Source organism: Prionailurus viverrinus, chromosome B1 (assembly GCF_022837055.1).
Source record: "Prionailurus viverrinus isolate Anna chromosome B1, UM_Priviv_1.0, whole genome shotgun sequence".
Taxonomy (NCBI): domain Eukaryota; kingdom Metazoa; phylum Chordata; class Mammalia; order Carnivora; family Felidae; genus Prionailurus; species Prionailurus viverrinus.
The window spans coordinates 111,225,319-111,249,817 of record NC_062564.1 but is presented as its reverse complement, the minus strand read 5'-3'; positions in this window follow the sequence as shown (position 1 = coordinate 111,249,817).

The following is a 24,499-nucleotide window of genomic DNA, read 5'->3' as shown; positions in this document are numbered from 1 at the left end:
TGTCTCCTTTCCCTCTGCCCCTCCTCCCACTCATGCTCTGTCTCTCTCTGTCTCAGAAATAAACTTTAAAAAAAAATTTTTTTTAAATAAAAAGATTTTTTTCCTAAGTAATCTCGAACTCACACGAAAATCAAGAGTCACATGCTCCACCAAATGAGCCAGCCAGATGTCCCACATCAAACCTTCTTTAAGTGACCGGGCATATGGCATGCTGAAGGTAGAGAAGAGTCTTTCTCTTTGGTTAAGACTAATAGGTATCTATACCTACAAGTTGGGTTGACTGTGTTCAAGAAAGTTCCCTGAGTAGAAACTGGCTATTGAGGAAATTAATGACTTGGTATAGGCACAGCAGACATCACATATGCAGGCCACAGTATTCTTTTGAGCTTAAGAAAATGTTTTAATTTATTTTAAAATCAGAAGGAAAAATGACTTTCAGGTTCAAAAAAATATTTTATATTTTAACACATAATGTATATTTGCCTTTATACAGCACAGTTATTAACTATAGTTTCAATATTTATAAGGGGACCATGAAGGTAAAAGTGCCAAGGCCATGAAGGTGATAATTTGGTTCTGCCCTCTAGATGTGGTCAGCACTTTGATAAAACACTCAAAACTTTAAACTTAAAAGTACTATAGAAAGGACATTGAAGAAGAAAGAGTGACATTGCAATGCATTGGCTGTAGTGGTATTATCAGGAAAAGGCCAATATTTCGGGTTGACCCAACAGACCTCAAAGGGGAGAGACATGTATTTGAGGCACACTAGAAAGTTACACTTTCTGGGGGATACTCCACAATGGTTTAGTTAAATACCAACTAAGTTCCCTTCCCCATTTGTGCTCAGCAAACAATCTTCTCATGTCTTTTCTTTGTGATTCCTTCATTTTGTTATGTTATAATTAAATGGAATCTGTTATTCCCCATAGGACTATAAAGACCTTGAGGGGAAAAACCATAAGCTGCTCATTATTTAACTGTATTAACTTGCAGATAATAGGCACTTAATGTGTACTTGTTGAATTTGTTATTAAACTGATTAACCAGATAGCTCGTCAATAGGAAAAGAGTGATTTGCAAATAAGACACATATATTCAGTCACTAGTGGACTATACACTTTATTTAAAATAAGTGAATTAGGATGCCTGGTTGGCTCAGAACATGAGGCATGTGACTCTTGATCTTGGGGTTGTGAGTTTGAGCCCCACCTTGGGTGTAGAATAAAATAAAATCTTAAAAAAAAAATTATATTTATAGCATGTGAATTTGGGTAGCTTGAGCCATCCTTGAGTAAGCTACCAAGGTCCCAGATCAAAGAAGTTGAAGAACAGACTTTAACCTCATTACCCTTGCCAGAGTATCTTTAGCCCCAGGAGGTCCCCAGTCTTCTTAATCTCCAGTTAACTTTGTCTCAAAATTGCTCCTGCACACCACAAGAAACCCCCATGAAGGGTGTGAACACAAAAGTAAATGGCAGGTAAACTATGATACGTAAGTATGCCTAATATTTAAACATTTTAAAGTATTCAAATAAATGAAAACTAAAGCAACAATGGAAATCTTTTTTTTTTTAATGTTTATTTATTTTGAAAGATTGAGAGAGAGAGAGAGAGCACACACGTGTGAACAGGGGATGTCAGAGAGATAGGGAGGGAGAGAGAGTATCCCAAGCAGTCTCTGAGCTATCAGAGCCCAGCACAGGGCTTGAACTCATGAATGGTGAGATCATGACCTGATCTGAAATCAAGATTCAGAGACTCAACTAACTGAGCCACCCAGGCGCCCCAACAACGGAAAATCTTTTACTTTTTTCTTTACTGCAAAAATTGGCAATTAAAAAAGTTACTACTTGGGTCTCCTGGCTGGCTCACTTAGTAGAGCATGCAACTCTTGATCTCAGGGTTGTAAGTTTGAGCCTCACATTAGGTGTAGAGATTACTTAAAAAACAAAAATAATAGAACCTTTAAAAAATTTACCACTCTGTGCTGACAAGGGTCCAAAGAGAAAAAAGTGATCATATGTTGCTGATACGTATATACTTGACATTTTCAAGAGAAGTACTTAGCAATTTCTTGAAGAACTTTCAAGAAATTTTGGTCCTTTGATCTAAAAACTCCATTTCCAGGATTCTTTTTCCCAAAGAAAATAAGTCAGATATGTGGGAATGGTCAAGAAAATTTTGGTATACTCATAAGAAGAAATAAGATGTAGCCATTAAAGATAATATTTTTGAAAGACTTTACATGACATGTCAAAGGAACTATATTGAGTGAAGAAATACTGGGTTCAAAACTCTGTATAGAGTATGATCCCAACTATGTGACATTACATATATTCTAGACAATACATACATTAGATATTAAATGACAGGAAGAAACCTTGTTTAATATGCTCATATTATAGGGGCGCCTGGGTGGCTCAGTCCCGTTAGGTGTCCGACTTCAGCTCAGGTCATGATCTCACGGTTTGTGAGTTCGAGCCCACGTCGGGCTCTATGCGGACAGCTTAGAGCCTGGGAGCCTGTTTCAGATTCTGTGTCTCCCTCTTTATGCCCCTCCCCCACTCATGCTCTGTCTCTCTCTGTCTCAGAAATAAATACACATTAAAAAAAACTTAAAGAAATCCTCATATTATAATAAAATAATATTTCAAGGAAGAATATATGTTTAAATTTCAAGACTTTAATACCTTGATGGGGATTTTTTCTTTTTTTTGCTTCTTTCTCTCAAAATATCTTCAATCAATATTAGTTTTTTTTTCAGTTTATTTTACTTATTTTGAGAGAGAGTGAGAGAGAGAGAGAGAGAGAGAGAGAGCACAGAAGGGGCAGAAAGAGAGGCAGAGAGAGAGAATCCCAAGCAGGCTCCTCACTCTTAGCACAGAGCCCAATATGGGGCTGGAACTCACGAATCCTGAAGTCATGACCTGAGTCTAAATCAAGAGTTGGACACTTAACAAACTGAGCCACTCAGCCGCCCCAATATTAGTTTCATGATCAGGAAAAAAAAAAGTTATTGAAAAATATGCTTCTAAAATCTGCTAGGCTAAAAGGTTTTCTTTTCCTTGCTTTCCAGCATCCAGCACATTGATTGGCATTCTGTCAGCTTGCGGAAATACTGGATAAATAAATCTATAAAAGAATGAACAAGTAGATGAATAAATGAAATAAGACAAAGTCCTGTATATTTAAGCCACTTTAACTGCTTTCTTGTCTCCACATTTCACATCCAAACCATTCTCAGATTTTGTCAGTCTTATCTTTATAAACAACCCAAATCTGACCTTTATTGTCACCTATGATACCATCCTAAACTACATACTTGCACAACTGGACATGTGCAATGACATCTCAGCTGGCCTCCCTGCCTTCATGGTTGCTGCCTACAATCTAATCTTAAAAAGCAGTAAGAGTGTGGCTCGGAATGTATAACTCCTCTGCTCTGAAACCTCCAGTGATTTTCACTGTCAATCAAAATGATCAAAAGTCTTTGCAGTGGCCCATGAGGCCCTTTGTACCTGGCCCCGCCCCACTTCCCTCTAACCTCTTCTTCTACCTCTTTTCACTCCATTCCGGCTACATTAGCTTTTTGCTCCTGCCCTAGGTCCTTTGCATCTGCTTTTCTCTCTGCCTGAAATGTTCTTTCCCAAAATAACTGCAAGGCTTTGCTCCATCACTTCATTCAGGTCCCTGTGCAAATGCCAGCATGACAGAGGGGACTTCCCAGATCCTTCTATTAAAAACAGCACTGTTCCCATCCATTATTCTCCCATCATTTTCTGTGCCTTTACCTTCCTTTTTTTTCTTCACAGCCCCTTTACCCACCTGAAATATATATATTTATTTGCAACATCTATCTCCCCTCCCAACCCCCTGCCTAGAATGTAAGCTCCATTAGGGCAAGGGATTTTCTTGTTTTTTCTCTGCTACACACAAAATTAATTATTTGAAAATGACAACACAATTACTAATGATCAAAAGGTTAATGATATGTTCTCCCCTCTGAATTACCTCAAAGATTTGTAATAAGGGTACCTTAAGTTCATTTCTTCTTTAATTTCAGTTTCGAAAGCTGAAAAGTTCCAAAATGTCCTCATGCTATAAGATAATGTGTTAAACTGAGCTGTACAATGAGAGGTACTAGACATCTGGTATATAAAGAACTATAATGCACTTTGTGTCCCAAATTAGAAATATTTTGATTGATTGCATTTTTAAAAACATTTTAAGGAGCGCCTGTCTCAGTAGAGCATGTGACTCTTGATCTCAGGGTCATGAGTTCAGGCTCCATTTGGTCTAGAGCTACTTTGAAAAATATGTATATAGATATATTGGTGAACATTAATTTATATTGAAAATTATAAATTTCCTATATAGTTGTCATATAGCTTATGACAGAAGAAGTATTGTAGTAGTCATTGCTTGATATTTTCTGAGGTTGTTTGATTTCAAACTCTTTGCTACAGTCTTTTTTGTTTGTTTGTTTATTTTTCTTTGCTACAGTCTTAACAATTACCTAGAAACACTGGTTCCACAGAGCATGTCCCATATATTTGTTTCAGACAATTTAGGTGGACCGAATATTATGATCCTTATTAATGTACATATTACAAGATTGTTCAGCTCTTCACTGGCTTTGTGATCTTGATCAATGAACTTAACCTCTTCAAACTTCAGTATTCTTATCTGGAAATGGGGATGATAATAGCAGGTAACTAGTAGTCTTGTAGGAATTAAATCAGATGGTATCTATAAAGTACTTGGCATAGTGTCTGAAACACAGTATGTGCTCAGCAAATACCAGCTATTTTTATTATCACAAAGACATATTTATAAGAGTGAGGAAAACAATCTCTGGGAGGCTCTCCTAAGCAAAGGCACACATGAAAATTTGAAAGAGTAAGTTCAACCTCACTAGTCATAAAAAAAAAAATCAATTACACCATATATGGTATTTCACGTATCAAAATATATTTTTAAAAAATCAATGCACACTGTTCATAAGTATATGGTGAAAAGGCTACTCTTATATTCACCACTCATAGGAGTCTAATTTTGTAAATTCTTTCAAATCTGTGTTATGTATCTAAAGCTTCAAAATGTATATATAAAAAAATATATTTTGAAGTGCTAGAAATGCATTTGAAAGCCGTAATTAACAAGGGGTAAAAATATTCAACTATAATGGTACTCATGGGGCACCTGGGTGACTCAGTTGGTTAAGCATCCGACTTTGGCTCAGGTCATGATCTCAAAGTTCATGAGTTTGAGCCTCACATCAGGCTCTGTGCTGACAGCTCAGAGCCTGGAGCCTACCTTGGATTCTGTATCTCCCTCTGTCTCCTTGCCCCTCCCCTGCTTGTACTGTCTCTCTCTTAAAAATAAGTAAACATTGAAAAAAAAAAGCACACATAACAGCATAGTTTACATATGTTATAATGAAATAAAAAATTAGAAACAATCTGAATAGTCAAAAATAAATAACTGAATAATAATTTACGAATATAATAGAATTCTATGCAGCCGTAAAAAGACGCTGTAAAATCACATTTATTTTTTAATTAAAAAAAAAATTTTTTTTTAACGTTTATTTATTTCTGAGACAGAGACAGAGCATGAACGGGGGAGGGGCAGAGAGACAGGGAGACAGAATCGGAAGCAGGCTCCAGGCTCTGAGCCATCAGCCCAGAGCCCGACGCGGGGCTCGAACTCACCGAGTGTGAGATCGTGACCTGAGCTGAAGTCGGATGCTTAACCGACTGAGCCACCCAGGTGCCCCTTAATTTAAAAAAATTTTTTTTTGTAAAATCACACTTAAAAGATATTTATAATATATTATTAAATTAAATAAATTAGATGCAGTTTTTTAAATAATTTTTTAAGTTTATTTATTTTTGAGAAAGAGAGAGCACATGTGAGCAGGGGAGGGACAGAGAAAGAGGGAGAGAGAGAATCCCAAGCAGGCTTTGTGCTGTCAGTGTGGAGCCTGACTCAGGCCTTGATCCCACAAACTGTGAGATCATGACCTCAGATGAAACCAAGAGTCATACTCTTAACTGACTGAACCACCCAGGTGCCCCCCTCTTTTTTGGAATCTCCACCCACAATGTGGGACTAAAACTCAGGACCCTGAGATCAAGAGTTACATGCTCTACCAGCTGATTCAGCCACGTGCCCTAGATGTTGCACTTTTTAAATCAGTAGAAAAATAGTTGGAAGAATTAATCAAGGTGTTACTAGGTCAGAGCCAGTTGGATTATAAATACTTTTCATTTTTTCACCTTGTTATCTATATTTAAAATTTTTTCAATGATAATCTTATGGTATTGCACAATTACGAAAGCACACAGAAAGGCATTTATTGAATGAGAGCATAGCAGTTAAAAGCATTGGCTCTGAGTCAGATGGCTTGTCTTGTCATCCAGCTGTTCCATCAACTATATAAACTTTGACAAATTATTTAACTTTTTTGAACCTCACTTCTCTCTTACAGGAGTCTTGAGGACTAAATACACCAGTGAGTCAAAGTTTAATATTACTTTGTAATAATAATGGCTAACATTTATTGACTACTCACTGTGTGCCAACACTGTTTTAATCTTTACACATATTAAATCTTTTCATCTGTAAAACAGTCTTCTAAGGATGAGCACTCAGTAAATGATGTAATAAATGTAATAATAATTATTATGGTTATTTTAATTGTTCAGTTTAGGACTATATACATATATAAGTAATGTATGTATGTATGAATGTATGTATTTAAATTTTTTTTTCAATGTTTATTTAGTTTTGGGACAGAGAGAGACAGAGCATGAACGGGGGAGGGTCAGAGAGAGAGGGAGACACAGAATCGGAAACAGGCTCCAGGCTCTGAGCCATCAGCCCAGAGCCTGACGCAGGGCTCGAACTCCTGGACCCCGAGATCGTGACCTGGCTGAAGTCGGAGGCTTAACCGACTGCACCACCCAGGCGCCCCTGAATGTATGTATTTAAAGTAGGCTCGACGCCAAATGTGGGGCTTAAACTCACCGCCCTGAGATCAAGAGTCGAATGCTCTACTGACTGAGCCAGACAGGCATCCCAGGATTATCAGCTTGAAAACATAACTGTTTATAAAACAAAAAATGTACACCAAGCCATAATTTTCACATACAGAGGCAATGATATGTCTTGTCAACCTATTTTCTGGGGGAGCATCATGGAGGGATTCATCCCAAAGTCATTCCCAGCTCTGAGCATATGATGCCATGATTGAGATATTTGCTAGAAAATTCAGGTATACCTCAAACATAATAAATGTTGACCTAATGGTATTCAGAAATAGATCACAGTATCCTGTAGGCCTATTCTTAGACATTAGCTTTTCACACATTGTGGATAAAATAACTGTCATCTTAAAACTATTAAAGCAAAAAGAAGATCACTTCAGTACCACATGGGCTCTCTATCTAACAGATTGCTATTTTATTTTTTAGACTGACTTACTTAATATGTAGTTTAGAAGGAAGCCAAGGTGTAGGAAGGGGACACGTTAGTAGAGAACATAGAAGGAAAAAGACCAAAGGATGCACATTCACTGAATTTGTGGTACTACTATGTGTCCAAAGGCATTGAGTGCTTTATGCAGATTCAGAGCACAGTGATAAAGAGTGTATGCTCCGGGGCCAGACCACCTGGTTCTGACTCTGCCTCTGACACTCTCAGGGTGATCTTGAGCAAATTGCTTAAGCCAGTGCTGTCCTATAGAAGCTTATGAGACACATATTACTTATGAAACACATAAGTAATTTAAATTTTTTATAGTAGCCAAGTTACAGAAAGTTAAAGAAACAAGAATAATTAATTTTGTTAAAATATTTTATTTAAATCAATATATACAAAATATCATTTCAACATGCAATAAATGTAAACCAATATATATTTTTTAAAGATTGTGTTTTATTTTTCCACATAGACACATTTTTTTATTAAAAAAAATTTTTTTAACGTTTATTTATTTTTGAGACAGAGAGAGACAGAGCATGAACAGGGGAGGGTCAGAGAGAGAGGGAGACACAGAATCTGAAACAGGCTCCAGGCTCTGAGCAGTCAGCACAGAGCCCGACGCGGGGCTCGAACTCAGGGACCGTGAGATCATGACCTGAACTGAAGTCAGACGCTTAACTGACTGAGCCACCCAGGCACCCCTGACACATTTTTTTTTTTAACATTTATTTATTTTTGAGGGAGAGAGTGCCGGCAGGGAAGGGGCAGAGAGAGAGGGGTACACAGGATCTGAAGCAGCATCTGCACTGATAGCAGTGAGCCGGTGCAGGGCTCGAACTCACAAATTGTGAGATCATGACCTGAGCCGAAGTCAGATCCTCAACAAACTGAGCCACCCAGGCACCCCAATGTAAACCAACAGTAATGAAACAGCTTGTATTCATCTGTGTATCTCAGTTCAGATGAGCCACATTTTTTTTTTTTTTAAATAGGCTCCATACCCAACATGGGACTTGAATTCACAACCCTGAGATCAAGAGTCTCATGCTCTCCCAATTGAGCCATCCAGGCGCCCCACACAGGCCGTGTTTCAAGTGCTCAATTGCCACATGTGCTTCTGACTACTGTATTGAACTACCCTAGCTTCCACTTCTGCGTGTCTGTAAAACGTGTGTAAAATCAGTACCTGTCTGAGGAGTGGGAGTGAGGGCAGGCAAACTAGGGGAAGAGAGTCAAAAGCTACAAACTTCAGTGGTGCTTGGCTGGCTCGGTTGATGGAGAATGTGACTCTTGATCTTGGGGTTGTAAGTCTGAGCTCCCGCCTGGGTGTAGAGATTACTTAAAAGTAAAAACCTACAAACTTCGGGTTAAAAAATAAATACGTCAGGGGCGCCTGGGTGGCTCAGTCAGTTAAGCCTCAGTCTCTTGATTTCAGATCAGGTCATGATCTCACGGTTTTGTGAATTCAGGCCCTGCATCGGGTTCTGCCCATGAGCCTGCTTGGCATTTTCTCTCTCCCTCTCTCTCTCTCTTCCCCTCCCCTGTTCAAGTTCTCTCTGTCTCTCTCAAAATAAGCAAATGAACTAAAAAAAAAAAAAAGAAAAAAAAAGTCGTGAGGATGTAATGTACAGCAAGGCATCTAGAGTTAACAATACTGTATTAATATACTAGAAAATTGCTAAGAAAATAAATCTAAAAAGTTTTCATCTATTAACTAGGCATTGTGGTGATCATTTTGCAATACATATAAGTATTGAATTATTATGTTGTATGCCTGAAACTAATACAATGTTATTTGTCGGTTTTACCTCAATAAAAAAAAATAAAGATAGCATAAAAGAAAAAAGAAAACAACAGTACGTGTCCCATGAGATTAAATGAGTTAATGGATAGAAAGTGCTTACCACAAACTCAGAATTAAACAAGACAAAACAAAACAAAAAACAAAGAACAAAAAACAAAACAAAAAAACCACCTTTACACCTTCTTCAAAACGGGCCTGGTATTCTTTAGGGGAAGGCCTGAAGCTTGTTGACAAATAAAGGAGGGGAGATCTCACGAAAGCAGGCTGAGCATGGCTGTAACCATGTTAGCAAAGGTTACAAGGTTGCTTGAAAGAGGCACTGATAGCATAAATGTAAAAGGGATTACAAGATTTGCCTAGTAAAACATTAATGATCTACCATTTTGTTGAGGCTTCAGCTCTCTTTCTCTAATTACTGATATATATGCCTATCTTATTTTGGAGGAGTTCATTCCTACAAGAGAAAATGCCCAATAAGCAATTGCTCTTAAACTATTATCTTTTAAAAAAAATTTTATTTTACTGTGGTAAGTCCACTTAACATAACAGCTACTCTCTTACAAATTGTTAAGTGTACATTATTGTTGACTATTTAAATTATTATCTTAATCTATTCACAACACAATAAGAAAAGTTTTTTTTTTTTTTTTTTTTTTTTAGTAAGTTCCACACACAGCGTGGAGTCCAAAGTGGGGCTTGAACTCATGACCCTGAGATCAAGACCTGAGCTGAGATCAAGAGTTGGATACTTAACTGGAGCTATCCAGACCCCCCAAGAAGAGTGTTTTTACCTCCATTTTTCAGGTTAGGGATTTTATAGATCACAGAAGGTAAAATAGCTGTTACTCAAAGATCACCCAGGGGTGAGCAAGGATTTGGACCTGGGTTATCTGTTTCCAAAGCTCATGCTCTTTTCATTTCACCATATACTGAGGAATTTCATAGATTCTGCCAGATGTTTAAATCAAATCAATTTTGTAATTGGTCTTTTCACAATACCATATCTTTTATTTATTTACTTATGAATTAATTAATTATTTTTTAAAGTAGGCTCCAGCCCAATGTGGGGCTTCAACTCATGACCCTGAGATCAAGAGTCACATGCTCCGCTGACTGAGCCAGCCAGGGGCCTCCACAATACCATATCTTATTACTATTTTCTAAACAGGTATATATTCAAATACTAATTTCTGTTTTGGTAGATTTTAGTTTTTAAAATGGTACTAAATTTGGTACATTAATACCACTGCTATACAGAACCCAAAGAATCTTGGAGTAAGCAAAATATTCTGAGTATGCAAAAATAATTGTCCTAAAGTCCATTGCTCTAGAGTTCATGACGATTCTCTTTTTTTAAGTTTATTTATTTCTTTTGAGAGAGACAGAGACAGTGTGCAAGGGGTGGGGGAGGGGGGAGAGAGAGAGAGGGACAGAGACCTGAAGCAGGGTCTGTGCTGGCAGAGAGCCTGACACAGTGCTGGAACTCAGGAACCACCAGATCATGACCTGAGCTGAAGTCAGATCTTAACCGACCGAGTCACCCAGCCACCCTCATGACTATTCTTACAAAAGAGTCTTCAGGACCTCATTCTGTATCCATTTGTTTGTATTTTGCATATAGTTACAGCAACTTTTATGATGTGTCTTCTAAACTTAAACTGATCAGATTGGTGTTAGAGGAAGAACATCTGTCTCAAGTGGCATATTGACAACAGTAGTAAGCAAAAAATCATTTCATATCAGCAACGAAGGAAAACAAAAATATAGAAAAAACTTAAATACTTCAAAGAAAAGTAATAAGGAGTCATTTAGTAAGGTCAAACAGTAGTAGTATTTCTTCAAACAGCAGGGAGTTTCCACACCTGAAAAACAAATAACCCAGTGAAGAAATGGGCAGAAAACATGAATAGACACTTCTCTAAAGAAGACATCCGGATGGCCAACAGGCACATGAAAAGATGCTCAATGTCGCTCCTCATCAGGGAAATACAAATCAAAACCACACTCAGATATCTATCACCTCACGCCAGTCAGAGTGGCCAAAATGAACAAATCAGGAGACTATAGATGCTGGAGAGGATGTGGAGAAACGGGAACCCTCTTGCACTGTTGGTGGGAATGCAAACTGGTGCAGCCGCTCTGGAAAGCAGTGTGGAGGTTCCTCAGAAAATTAAAAATAGACCTACCCTATGACCCAGCAATAGCACTGCTAGGAATTTACCCAAGGGACATAGGAGTACTGATGCACAGGGGCACTTGTACCCCAATGTTTATAGCAGCACTCTCAACAATAGCCAAATTATGGAAAGAGCCTAAATGTCCATCAACTGACGAATGGATAAAGAAATTGTGGTTTATATACACAGTGGAATACTATGTGGCAATGAGAAAGAATGAAATATGGCCCTTTGTCGCAACATGGATGGAACTGGAGAGTGTGATGCTAAGTGAAATAAGCCATACAGAGAAAGACAGATACCGTATGTTTTCACTCTTATGTGGATCCTGAGAAACTTAACAGAAACCCATGGGGGAGGGGAAGGGAAAAAAAAGAGGTTAGAGTGGGAGAGAGCCAAACATAAGAGACTCTTAAAAACTGAGAACAGGGGCGCCTGGGTGGCTCAGTCGGTTAAGCGTCCGACTTCGGCTCAGGTCATGATCTTGCGGTATGTGAGTTCGAGCCCCGCGTCGGGCTCTGTGCTGACTGCTCAGAGCCTGGAGCTTGTTTCAGATTCTGTGTCTCCCTCTCTTTCTGACCCTCCCCTGTTCATGCTCTGTCTGTCTCTGTCGCAAAAATAAATAAACGTTAAAAAAATTAAAAAAAAAAAAAACTGAGAACTGAGGGTTGATGGGGGGTGGGAGGGAGGGGAGGGTGGGTGATTAATACAAAAATATTTTTGGTGCTTATAAAGAACACTGTCAGCTATCCTTTAAAATCTCCAACCCTCTGTCTGTCTGTCCATTCATCCTTATGGATGAATCCACTATGCAGGGAATTTACATTCAAAGAGGGAGAAGAGACACATAAATCATCAAAGCACAGTGACAATATAGTAGAATTCCTGGCACATAGTAGGCATGCAAATAATTGTTGAATGAATGAATGCGTAGCATAAGTAAAATGAGAGCATAAAACAGGAATTTATGTGGGGGTGGGAGGTAACAGAACCCAGAAGAGGGACCTTGAGCATTGGTTTATAGAAGTAAGAATGAGCGTTTGACTCATAGGCAGCAGGGTGTTTGAAGGCAAGATGGTAGAAAATAGCAAGATATATTCAGAGCACGTGTGGAAATGGTAGCTGATGATGCAAGAGCCATGGGCAGGGACCAGACTGTGAAGAGCTTTGCTCATTAAACTCGAGGATTTGGATTTTATCCTGAATCCCGTGCAGTGCCTTTGAAGGAGTGAAAACAGAAGTGCCACCTGACTACACTTTTGTTTCAGAAAGATCATTGGAGGATAGATCATGGGATCAGAGTCAGACAGAGCAGTCAAGGAGTCCCTGCCGTAAAATGGGAAAAGGTGTCAGGAGCTTGAAATTGTGGCCACTGTGAAGAAAGAAAAAGGGACTGTTACCAAAGAAGTCGGTATGAAGGGAATTTAATAACTGATGTGGGGAAGATTGGTGGAAGAGAAGAAGGAGATTAGGATGATCCCGGAATTTCTGGTTTGTGCTGTGAGAATGAGAAGAAGCAGCTGAGGTTGGTTTTGGTCATGCCATGTGGGGTGCTCACTGGTCCTGAATAGTTGACTTCTAAAGGATGTTTTATCCTTGTCTTGGTCTTTCAGTATTATCATTCTCCATATCCCCTTTTGCACTTAAGAAAGAAAGATGCATAGAATTGAAGAAACTATTTCAAGGACACCAACTGAAACTTTGCTTACGTGCCCAATTGACAAAAAAAAAAAAAATAGATACTTATCTTAAAAGCTAAGTAACATATAAAGCACTTTTAGCAGAACAGGAAAATGGTTGTTTAGTGTGGGGATTCAGACATTATTTTATCACCGAAGTAAATTAGTCTTTATTTCTTTCCTGTTCTCTCTGATCTGTTTTTACAAAGTCGCATCTATGTGCCATCTGCAAAGCAATGAAGTTTGTTATTCAAAATTCCCTAGTTGTTTATGAATATTCTGCTCCAATTTACAGATCTTTAGATTGCATTTTAATTGATAAAAAACATACAGCGTCAAATGCACATTTTCTCATTTATAAAAGTATATCTAACTTGATTACCTCTGCTTTTATTCCCTTTATTACTTCACCAAGAACTAATATCTATTAGGAAAGAAATTCTATCATATGGCAGAATTCTTATTTATTTTATAAAGTTGTTTTCTATTCTACATTCTTCTTTTAGAAAAGTGCTTTTTGACAGAGTCCTATTTCACATTTTTTCTTATTTTATTTTTTTAATGTTTATTTTTTATTTTTGAGAGAGAGAGGGAGAGCATGAGCAAGGGAAGGGCAGAGAGAGAGGGAGAGAAAGAATCCCAAGCAGGCTCTGCACCGTCAGTGCAGAGCCTGACCCAGATTTAGAACACAGGAACTGTGAGATCATGACCTGAGCTGAAACCAAGGGTTGGATGCTTAACCAACTGAGCCACCCAGGAACCCGCTCTTTCACATTTTCTGAAACACTTTATACAGCTGTTTCAGCAACTGTGAGGTGAATGTGTCCTAAATTTGTAGTTTTCCTCAGTCTTCCTTGTACTTCAGTTTCCTAATTGTTCTGAATGGTCACTATTATCTATTTGGAAGGTGGATAATACTATCTTAATACACTAAGGTACTTCCTGTCTTTCAGTGGGATTTGTGTCAAACACTAGAGCAAGTCTATAAAAGAGTACTTCACCTGTTTGACCTACACAGCTGATTGTCACATTGGCTCTTCATGTACCAGGCATATTGCCCTGGATGAACTGGAAAACATCCCAGTGAAGAAGAAGGTCAGAAGCCTTCTGGAGGTTTATTTCAGTCAAGATTGCCTTTTCTGTCCTTTAAGGTCAAAGTAAATCATGTTGTCCAAATGATTTTTGGATTTTGGATATTGCATGTCCAAAACATGCAATAATAATGGTATTTTCTAATTGTAAACATTTTCTATTGGAAAGATTATCCTGTACCTCATCCAGGACAGTACTCTTAAAGGTACCATCACACTCCTGAAACCAAGCCTGGGCCTATATTAATTTCATAACACAACCTTTGACTTTTAGAGTCACTTATATTTGATTTCTTAAAAATGTGCTGTGGATAGAAGATGCTGTGGTGTCTGATAATACCATGTTGTTTATGGTATTAAGACTTCTACTACACCACAATCAAAAGAAACGAACCACTGATTCATCCAACAACTTGGCTGAGTCTCCAGGGAATTCCTCCCAGCGAAAATGTCAGTCTCAACTCTTTGGTCTTGGCTGCAGAAAGGAGATGACAAAGGGGACATCATCATTTGGAAAGTGTTACAGGGGTGCCTGGATGGGTCAGCTGGTTAGCGTCCAACTCTTGGTTCAGATCATGATCTCATGGTTTGTGAGTTTGAGCCCCGAGCCTGCGCTGATGGTGTGGAGGCTGTTGGGGAATTTTTCTCTTCCCCTCTCTCTGCCTTTCCCTGGCTCACGTGCTCTGTCTTTCCCTCTCTCAAAATAAATAAATAAACTTAAAAAAAAAAACAACTAAGTAGATTTGTATATACTGATATGGAAACATGCTATATTGTACAGAGATTAAAAGCACCTTGTGGGGGGGAAAAAAGGAAAAAAGCAACCTGTAAAGTAGAATGTATAACATAATTCCTAAAATATACTTATTTTGCCTTTTCAGACATGTGTGCTAAGAGTTCTGGAAGGACAAATAAGAAATAATTTATAGTAGTTGACTACTAGGGCATGGGACTAAAGTAATGGGAAGTAAAGGACTCATTTTTCACTTTATATACTTTGTATGTTGTCTGTTGTTTACTATGAGAATGCATTACCTTTATAATTAATATTTTATAAAAGATTCAAGCTTAATAACTATTTAGAATCTTAATAAAATTTTGTAAAATACTGAGATACACTTATAAATATGAGTGTCAAAAGCATCTGGAATAACTTCAAGTGATAAGGTATATTGTTATTTAATATGTAAATGTAATGCCATATATTATAATATGTAATGCATGTACAGGTATAAGCTGCCAACTGAGGACCAATGTGTTCTTCAAAACTTGTCTCTCTATACTCCTTATTATTTTGAAGAAGTCAAAAATGACTGGAAAATGAGAAAAATATCCCTTTCTTTTTGGAGCTCCTACATAAAAACTAATGTCCATTTCTAGGGATTTTTTTTATTTCTGGTGACTTTTTAGAAATATCAACAATCATTTATTTCATGCCTATTATTTGTAGGACATGTACTGGGTTCTGGAAATAAAGGCAATTATATGACATAGCCCCTGACTTCAAGCTGTTAATGACATAGCAATTGGGAAATAAACTGCATACATAAAATACAGAAAACTATACACTGTTACCCTGTATTATATATACATAAGAGTGATAGGATTGCTACAGACAAAAAGTGCTAATAAATAATCAAAAGTTATGGCCATTAGAGAAGTCTAGGGAAATCCAATAATACTCTAACTAGAAGGCAGAAATAAATGTGGGGATTAACTTATGACTTTTTTGTTTGTTTTTAAGTAGGTTCCATGCCTAAATCGGGGCTTGAACTCATGACTTTCAAATCAGGAGTCATGTGCTCTATTAGCCAGGTGCCCCTGTGGGGATTAATTTACACATTAAATTGGTTCAGCTGAAAAAAAGTTTTATGTAGACAAAAGATAGGAAATAAAATTTGAAAGAAACAAAGGAGTCCTAATGGAAATCTTCAGTGTCAGCTTCCTAACATTCAGCCTATATTTCATAGGAAACAGAACTTGGATCAAGATCTATGTGAGCTAGAATATCTGAATTTCAGTCTTTTGATTGTTTTTAAGTTTATTTTGAGAGACAGAGAGAGAGAGAGAGAGAGAGGGTGCACAAATGGGGGAGGGGCAGAGAGAGAGAGAGAGAGAGAGAGAGAATGAATCCCAAGCAGGCTATGCACTGTAAATAGACCCCGACATAGGGCTCAATCCCATGAACCCATGAGATCATAACCTAAGCAGAGATCAAGAGTTGGATGCTTGGGAATGCAAGCTGGTGGAGCCACTCTGGAAAACAGTATGGAGGTTCCTCAAAAAACTAAAAACAGAACTACCCTACAACCCAGCAATTGCACTACTAGGAATTTATCTATGGGATACAGGTGTGCTGTTTCAAAGGGACACGTGCACTCCCATGTTTATAGCAGCACTATCAACAATAGCCAAAGTATGGAAAGAGCCTAAATGTCCATCGATGGATGAGTGGATAAAGAAGATGTGGTGTGTGTGTGTACACACACACACACACACACACACACACACACACAATGGAGTATTACTCAGCAATCAAAAAGAATGAAATCTTGCCATTTGCAACTACATGCATGGAACTGGAGGGTATTATGCTAAGTGAAATTAGAGAAAGACAAAAATCATATGACTTCACTCCTATGAGGACTTTAAGAGACAAAACAGATGAACATAAGGGAAGGAAAACAAAAATAATATAAAAACAGGGAGGGGGACAAAACAGAAGAGGCTCATAAACATGGAGAAAAAACTGAGGGTTACTGGAGGGGTTGTGGGAGGGGGGATGGGCTAAATGGATAAGGGGCATTAAGGAATCTACTCCTGAAATCATTGTTGCACTATATGCTAACTAATTTGGATATAAGTTTTAAAAAATTAAAAAAAAAAAAAAAGAACATAGATTCTGGTGCAAGACTACCCACCCAGGTTTAAATCCCAGCTCCACTCTATTCATCAGTTTTGTGGCCTCAGGCAAGTTACTTTTTCCTTATCTATGAAACAGGGATAATATTGATCCCTATTTGTTAAAGTGATTGTCAGAATTTAATAAGTAATTATCTACAGGCTGCTCAGGACAGAACCTTGGAAACATTAAGCAAACGTTGAAAAAAAAAAAAAAGAGTTGGATGCTTAACTGACCGAGACACTCAGGTGCCCCTATTGATTTGTTTTGTGTAGTTGAAGCTCCTGTTCTTTTCATTGATTAATTTTAAGATTGTTTTGGACATTATATATATATTGTTTTAATATATTTATTTGGGAATGAGCCCAATTCTCTTTAGAGATTTATTACCCTTTTCAATTTTGTCTGGAAGCTGTAGGAAGACTTTAATTTTTTTTCTTTTTTTCCCTCCCAAGTTTGTGTTTTGCTTTGTTTTGTTTTGTTTTGTTTTGAATTCCAGTTAGTTAACATACAGTGTGATACTATTTTCATGCATAGGATTTAGTGATTCATCACTTACACACAATACCCAGTGTTCATCACAACAAATGCCCTCCTTAATATTCCCCATTTAACCCACCAGCAACCCTGTTTGTTCTCTATTTTTTTTTCTTTTGAGTATAGTTGACATACATAAAGAGACTTTTTTTAGCCTTAGAGTTTAGTGTGGAAAGTAAGGCCTTTAGACTACAAATCCTGCCTAAAATGCCAACTGTACTATATTAAAACTATCTTCTCTTATGAATACGATGAGTCCTTAGCTTTTTCCCCCCCAGTTACAAATGGAATTAGAAGAGGAGAAAGCAGCCATAAATGAATGAAAACACTGTAGCCAGGTGGACAAGGACACTCGACATCTGTATGCCCTGGCTACTTATTCACAATTTGCTATCGCATATACTTGATCCTCTGGAAGGCAGCCCTGGATAAACATCAGAAGGGGTGGAGTAATGGCACGTTAATGGTGGACCCATGACTTCTAGGAAGTTGATTCAGCAGTTTAGGTGATGTACCCTGGTTACATACTGAAGCATGCATTTCATGTCATTCGTGGTCTTCAGTTGATTTTAGGAAACCGGGAAAAAAATGGTAGAGGGATATTAGGCATCGGAGTTCAAACAAAAGAAAATTCTTTTTTTGTCAGAATCAGAAAACACCTGTGAATTTTTCCCCTCCCCCCACCCTCTGCCAAAGAAAACCACCTGTGAATTTTACTAAAGTTCCAATGTAGTGTAATTCAAGAGAAAATGTTCAACAGGAGCTCTGAAAACAGCACTTACTAGCATGACTTGGGTCATACATCTAAACCCTGAGACTCATTTTCATTATTTATAACATAAGCATAACACTGTCCTGCCACTCCACATAGTAGTTGTGGGCATAAATTATATGATACCTATAAAAGCCTGCAGATAGGGGCGCCTGGGTCGCTCAGTTGGTTAAGCCTCTGACTTCAGCTCAGGTCATGATCTCATTGTTCCTGAGTTTGAGCCCCACATTGGGGTCTCTGCTGCCAGCAGAGCCTGCTTTGGAACCTCTGTCCCCCTCTCTCTGCCCCTCCCCAGCTCGTGCTCTCTCTCTTTCTCAAAAATAATAAACAAACATTAAAAAAAGCCTACAGATAAAATAAATGTGGAATGTCAGATTAAGGAAGAAAGTAAGACCTAATACAGCTTTGTAGTCATTGAGTGTCCAGACACAGTAAATGATTTATATCGCCTCTAGACCTCCAACTCCTACCACACACATACAACCTATAAGGTTTAGAGGGGTAACTTATAATCAGATATAGAAGCCAGACTCAAAGCCAAGTTTGTCACATCATAATACGCACCTTTAATTTTCGGACCTGCACAAATATCGCACCAATGATAATGAGTCTCTGTTCTAGAATGGAGATCAATAGCTATTTAGACATTTGAAAGGTTGGAGGCTCTGGGTTTTTTGAAGCTTGATTGAAATGCTAATGAACTTACTTTAAATATATTTATAATAATGTATATAATACTATTTGGGGAGATATATAGATCTATGAAAATACAAGATCATACAAATTTATGTGTAAATTTCTATATCTCCATAAGTGGTTGTAATCTCTTTGAGGAAACAAAACATACACCTTTGAGAAGTGTTGACTGTTTTCTGAGAATTGTAAGTTAAGAATTTTGTGGTTATGTTTCTTTGCTTCATATTTGACACAATGGTCACTCCAAATTATTTATACAAACACACGAACCTACACACACGTATACACATTCTCACACACACACGTAGTTTGGTGGAAATTCAATGCAGTCAGCTAGCTGTGGTCATAAATTATGATTCGATATTGTTTCAAGTTGTGCTCCTTGAAATCACAAGCTTTATAGAGCACTTACTAACTGTGAAGGGCTCTGCTAGGAACTGAAAATTCAGAAAAAAAAATCCAGTCTTAACTCCCTTTGAAATCTCGTAGTCTGGTTGGGAAGATAACTGTGTAGACAGAAAAATTACAGATGTGCAAGTATTAAAATAGAACTGGCTAAAATTGCTCTGGGGGCACTGAGAACAAAACTCTATCTAAAGGAGTAAACAAAGACTTTTTCTTGACCTAGGTCTTGCAAGGTGCACAGATGTTAGTTAGGTGAAGAAGGGAGGTGAGGGCATTCTGGGCAGATGGAACCCAGCATGTGGGGGGCCAAAGGCATAGTCGAGGCTGGTTTCCAAGGACAAGAAAGTGGCAGAAACAGAGAGTGAATCAGGAGCAGAAGGAAACAAGCTCAAAGGCCTAGTTGTGGAAAAAATGGAGAAGGGCACTAAAGGAAAACAAACAAACAACTGATAACTTGAAACAATTATTTTTTTGCCTTTTTGAAAAAGTTAGGTAGGCTCCACACCCAATGTGGGGCTTGAACTCAAGACCCTGAGATTATGTGTTGCATGCTCTACTGACTGAACCAGCCGGGGGCCCCTTGAAATGATTTTATTATGAAAACTACCATACCTGAAATATTTGCCTGAAGAATTATTTGAATGAGTTAATGGCATTCCATTATACATTCCTGTATATAGAAGTTCTACAATGTATGTACTCAATTCCCATCTTTAGAATATTTAGGTGATTTCCATGTTGTTATTGTTTATTTGTCTTTGTTTTTACTATTATGAAGAATGCTGCAATAAAAAAAACCTTTGTTCATGTTTGTGATCATTTTCAAACTCAAAAATTATATGTGTATTTGTATATTTTACAGCTTTTTTTTGTACAGAGTGACAAGATATTCTTCAGAATTCTTTTGGAGGCTCTGGAGGGATTTTCATTGCTTAAAATTCTCTTTTCTGCCAATTTAAATGTGAAAATAGTAGTTTGTCATTTGCATTTGCATTTCTTTTATTACAGAAGAGGCTAAACATTTTTTTTCATCTGTTTATTAGAAATTACTATTCTTTTGTGAGTTCTCCTAAAAGTCCTCCTCTCTTTAAAAAATTTTTTTTGTTTTTTTTTGGGAGCTAGCATGAGCGGGAAATAAGGCAGAAGGGCAGAGGGAGACAGAGAGAATCTCAAACAGGGCGGGCCCAGCTTGGAGCCTAACGCAGGGCTCAAAGCAGGGCTCTATCCCATGACCCTAGCATTATGACCTGAGCCGAAAGCAAGACTTGGACACTCAACTGACTGAGCCACCCAGCTGCCCTCGGTCATTTAGCTTTTAAGTTTTTTCTGTTCACACACAAATACATATTCATAAATATTTTCATGCCCTATAATAGAGTGAGTTTTAATGTAAAGAAGTTTTATACTTTTATGCAGGAAAATCTACCACTTCTCTTTAAATTTTTTTTATAGCTATCATTCTTAGGAAATCTTCCTGAGCATAAAAAAAGTACATTAATATTAAGAAGGGTTTTTATTTCAAAGTGAAAGGATGTAGATTTCATCCTGAGGGCAACAGAAAGCCATCAGGGCTTTTGAAATGGGAGGGTTTTTTGTTTTTGTTTTTGTTTTTAAGGAAGATACTCTGAATTATGCAAGATGTTTCAGAATAGAAAAAGCTCTGAAGGGCCATTATTAAGAAACTACAATAACACACTGAGTGTAGCTGAACTAACCTGGACTAAAGCCATGGATATGGAGAAAAAGAAGCAGGACTTTACCATATTAGAATTCACAGGGTTTGGTGAGAGATTATGGAGTGTGAGAGATGTAGAGAGGTTGAGAATGACACTCAAGTTTCTACTTTGAGTGACTCAGTCGACAGGGAGACTCTTTATGTAGATTAAGAATGAAGAGGTTGAGGGGCGCCTGGGTGGCGCAGTCGGTTAAGCGCCCGACTTCAGCCAGGTCATGATCTCGCGCTCCGTGAGTTCGAGCCCCGCGTCCCGCGTCGGGCTCTGGGCTGATGGCCCAGAGCCTGGAGCCTGTTTCCGATTCTGTGTCTCCCTCTCTCTCTGCCCCTCCCCCATTCATGCTCTGTCTCTCTCTGTCCCGAAAATAAATAATAAACGTTGAAAAAAAAATTTAAAAGAATGAAGAGGTTGAAGTAGGTTTTGAGTGTTTGTGTACATGAATGGATAGATGGGATGCATAAGGGAAAAGGGAGGTGTTGTACTTTGAATACCTTATATTGAAAGGACTGAATCATGTCTTTACTTAACCCACTTGAAATAGCTCACACTTTTCTGAGGCACTTTAAAAAAATTTTTTTTAATGTTTATTTATTTTTGAGAGAGAGAGAGAGAGAGAGAGAGAGACCATGAACGGGAGAGGGGCAGAGAGAGAGAGGAAGACACAGAATCTGAAATAGGCTCCAGGCTCTGAGCTATCAGCACAGAGTCCAATGTGTGGCTTAAACAGAGCAAATCTATTCTCTCTCAGTTCTGGAGGCTAGAAATCTGGGATCAATGTTGGCAGAGTGGGTTCTTCTGAGGGCTGTGAGGGAATCTGGTCTTTGCCACTTTTCCAGCTTCTAGTAGTTTGTTGGCATTCCTTGGCTTAGAAATGCATCATCCCAGGGGTGCCTGGGTGGCTCAGTCGGTTAAGCAGCCAACTTCAGCTCAGGTCATGATCTCGCGGTCCGTGAGTTCGAGCCCCGCATCGGGCTCTGTGCTGACAGCTTGGAGCCTGGAGCCTGTTTCAGATTCTGTGTCTCCCTCTCTCAGACCCTCCCCCATTCATGCTCTGTCTCTCTCTGTCTCAAAAATTAATAAACATTAAAAAAAATTAAAAAAAAAAAGAAATGCATCATCCCAATCTCTGTCTGCATGTTCACATGGTGCTCTCCCTGTGTGTGTCTCTGTGTCTAAATTTCCCCTTTTAAAAGGACACCGGTCATATTGGATTGGAGGCCAACTCAGTATGACCCCATCTTAACTAACTACATCTGCAACCACTCTGTTTCTTAATAAGGTCATATTCTGAGGTATTGGGGGTTATGACTCAATATATGAATTTTGGAAGACATAATTCACCAAGGAGACCTCACTGATAAGGTGATATTGGCACAGGGGCCTGAAGGAAGTAAGGGAATGATCTATGATGATATCTTCTGGAGAAGTGGTTTAAGTCCAAAGGGCCAAAACCAGAGGAGGCCTGGAATGCTCAAGAAGTAGAAACAAGGTGGTGGGCAGGAATGGAAGATGGATTACATAGACTTTATCTTATATCAAGAGGCGTTTGCTCTGACTCTGAGTGAGTGACATGAATAGACATAAGAGGTCTTTGAGCATTGGCCAGCTGCTCCATTGCAAGCCAACTGTGGAGCAAGGGTGGAGAATGCAGACTGATTAGAGACTTGTACTATCAGGCAAGTGAAAGATGATGGTGGCTTGGGCTAGAGAGACTATGGTGTAAACGAAGTGATAAAATGCTGCATGAACATAGAACCAATAGGATTTGCTGTTAGATCAAATGTGGATCGTGGGAGCAAGAGAGGAATTAAGAATATCTTGGAGGTTTTTGCCCTGAACATCTGAAGGATGGGTAGAGCTATAGCTGAGCAGTTGATTTGGGAGGGGAGGATAAAAAGGAGCTCAGTTTTGCACCTGGTAAGCTTGAAACTCCTAGATATCCAGGTAGAGGAGGAATTAGTGGGCAGTAGGAGTTTAAACTTAATAGGGGAATTTGGGGGTGGAGATACACATTTGGGAATATGTATCAGAATACAGATTCTATTTATTTATTTATTTATTTATTTATTTATTTATTTAACTTAAAAAATTTTTTTTCATGTTTATTTTTGAGAGACAGAGAGCATGAGTGGGGGAGGGGCAGAGAGAGAGAGAGAGAGAGAGAGAGAGAGAGAGAGACAGAATCTGAAGCGGCCTCCAGGCCCTGAGCCATCAGCACAGAGCCCAACATGGGGCACAAACTCACAAGCCGTGAGATCATGACCTGAGCCGAAGTCGGAGGCTCAACCGACTGAGCTATCCAGGCACCCCATAATACAGATTCTATTTAAAGCCATAGAACTGAGGTCATCTTAAGATCAACAACAAAGTGAGTATAAATAGAGAAGAAAAGGTGGACCAGGACTGAACTTTTTGATATTTCAAAGTGTAGAGGTCTGGAAGATGAGGAAGAAATAGTAAAGGGGACAGAAGAGAAGTACCAGTGAGTTAAGAAGATGATCAAGAGGAATGGATTTTTTTTACAGTCATGTTTATGAGCATTTCATAATGTATATAATTGTTAAATCACTATGTTGTACACCTGAAACTAATATAGTATTACATGCAATCTATACTTCAATTAAAAAAAATATCCTTTAGGGGTGCCTGAGGTGGCTCTGTGGGTTGGGCATCTGACTTTTGATTTCTGCGCAGGTTATGATCTCACGATTGGTGGGATTGAGCCCTGAGACGGGCTTTGTGCTGACAAAGTGGAACTTGTTTGGGATTCCCTCTCTCTTTGCCTCCCCCCCCCAAATAAATAAATAAAACATTTGAAAAAATCATTTAGCAGTCAAGCCAAATGAAGACTGAGAATTGACCATTAGACCTGGTAACATGAACATCACTGGGAATCTTGGCAATAGGAAGTTTGGTGGAATAAATGGAGGAAAGCTTCTATAAGAAGCTTTAGTGGAGAGTGTAAGGATAAGAATGGGAGGTAATGGAACTTTGTTGAAGATCTTGCTGAAAGAGGTATAATCAACTGAAATACTAGCTGGGGGATAGGAGTAAGGGGAGGGTATCTGTGGTAAAGTTTGTTTTTTTAAAGGTGGGAATATGTTTGTATGGAGATCCATAAGAAAGAGGAAATTGATGCATGAGAGAGGGAACAATTAATCTCTTGAGGGTCACCTTATCTGTAAAAAGCTGTCATTTCCACCTCAGTGGGG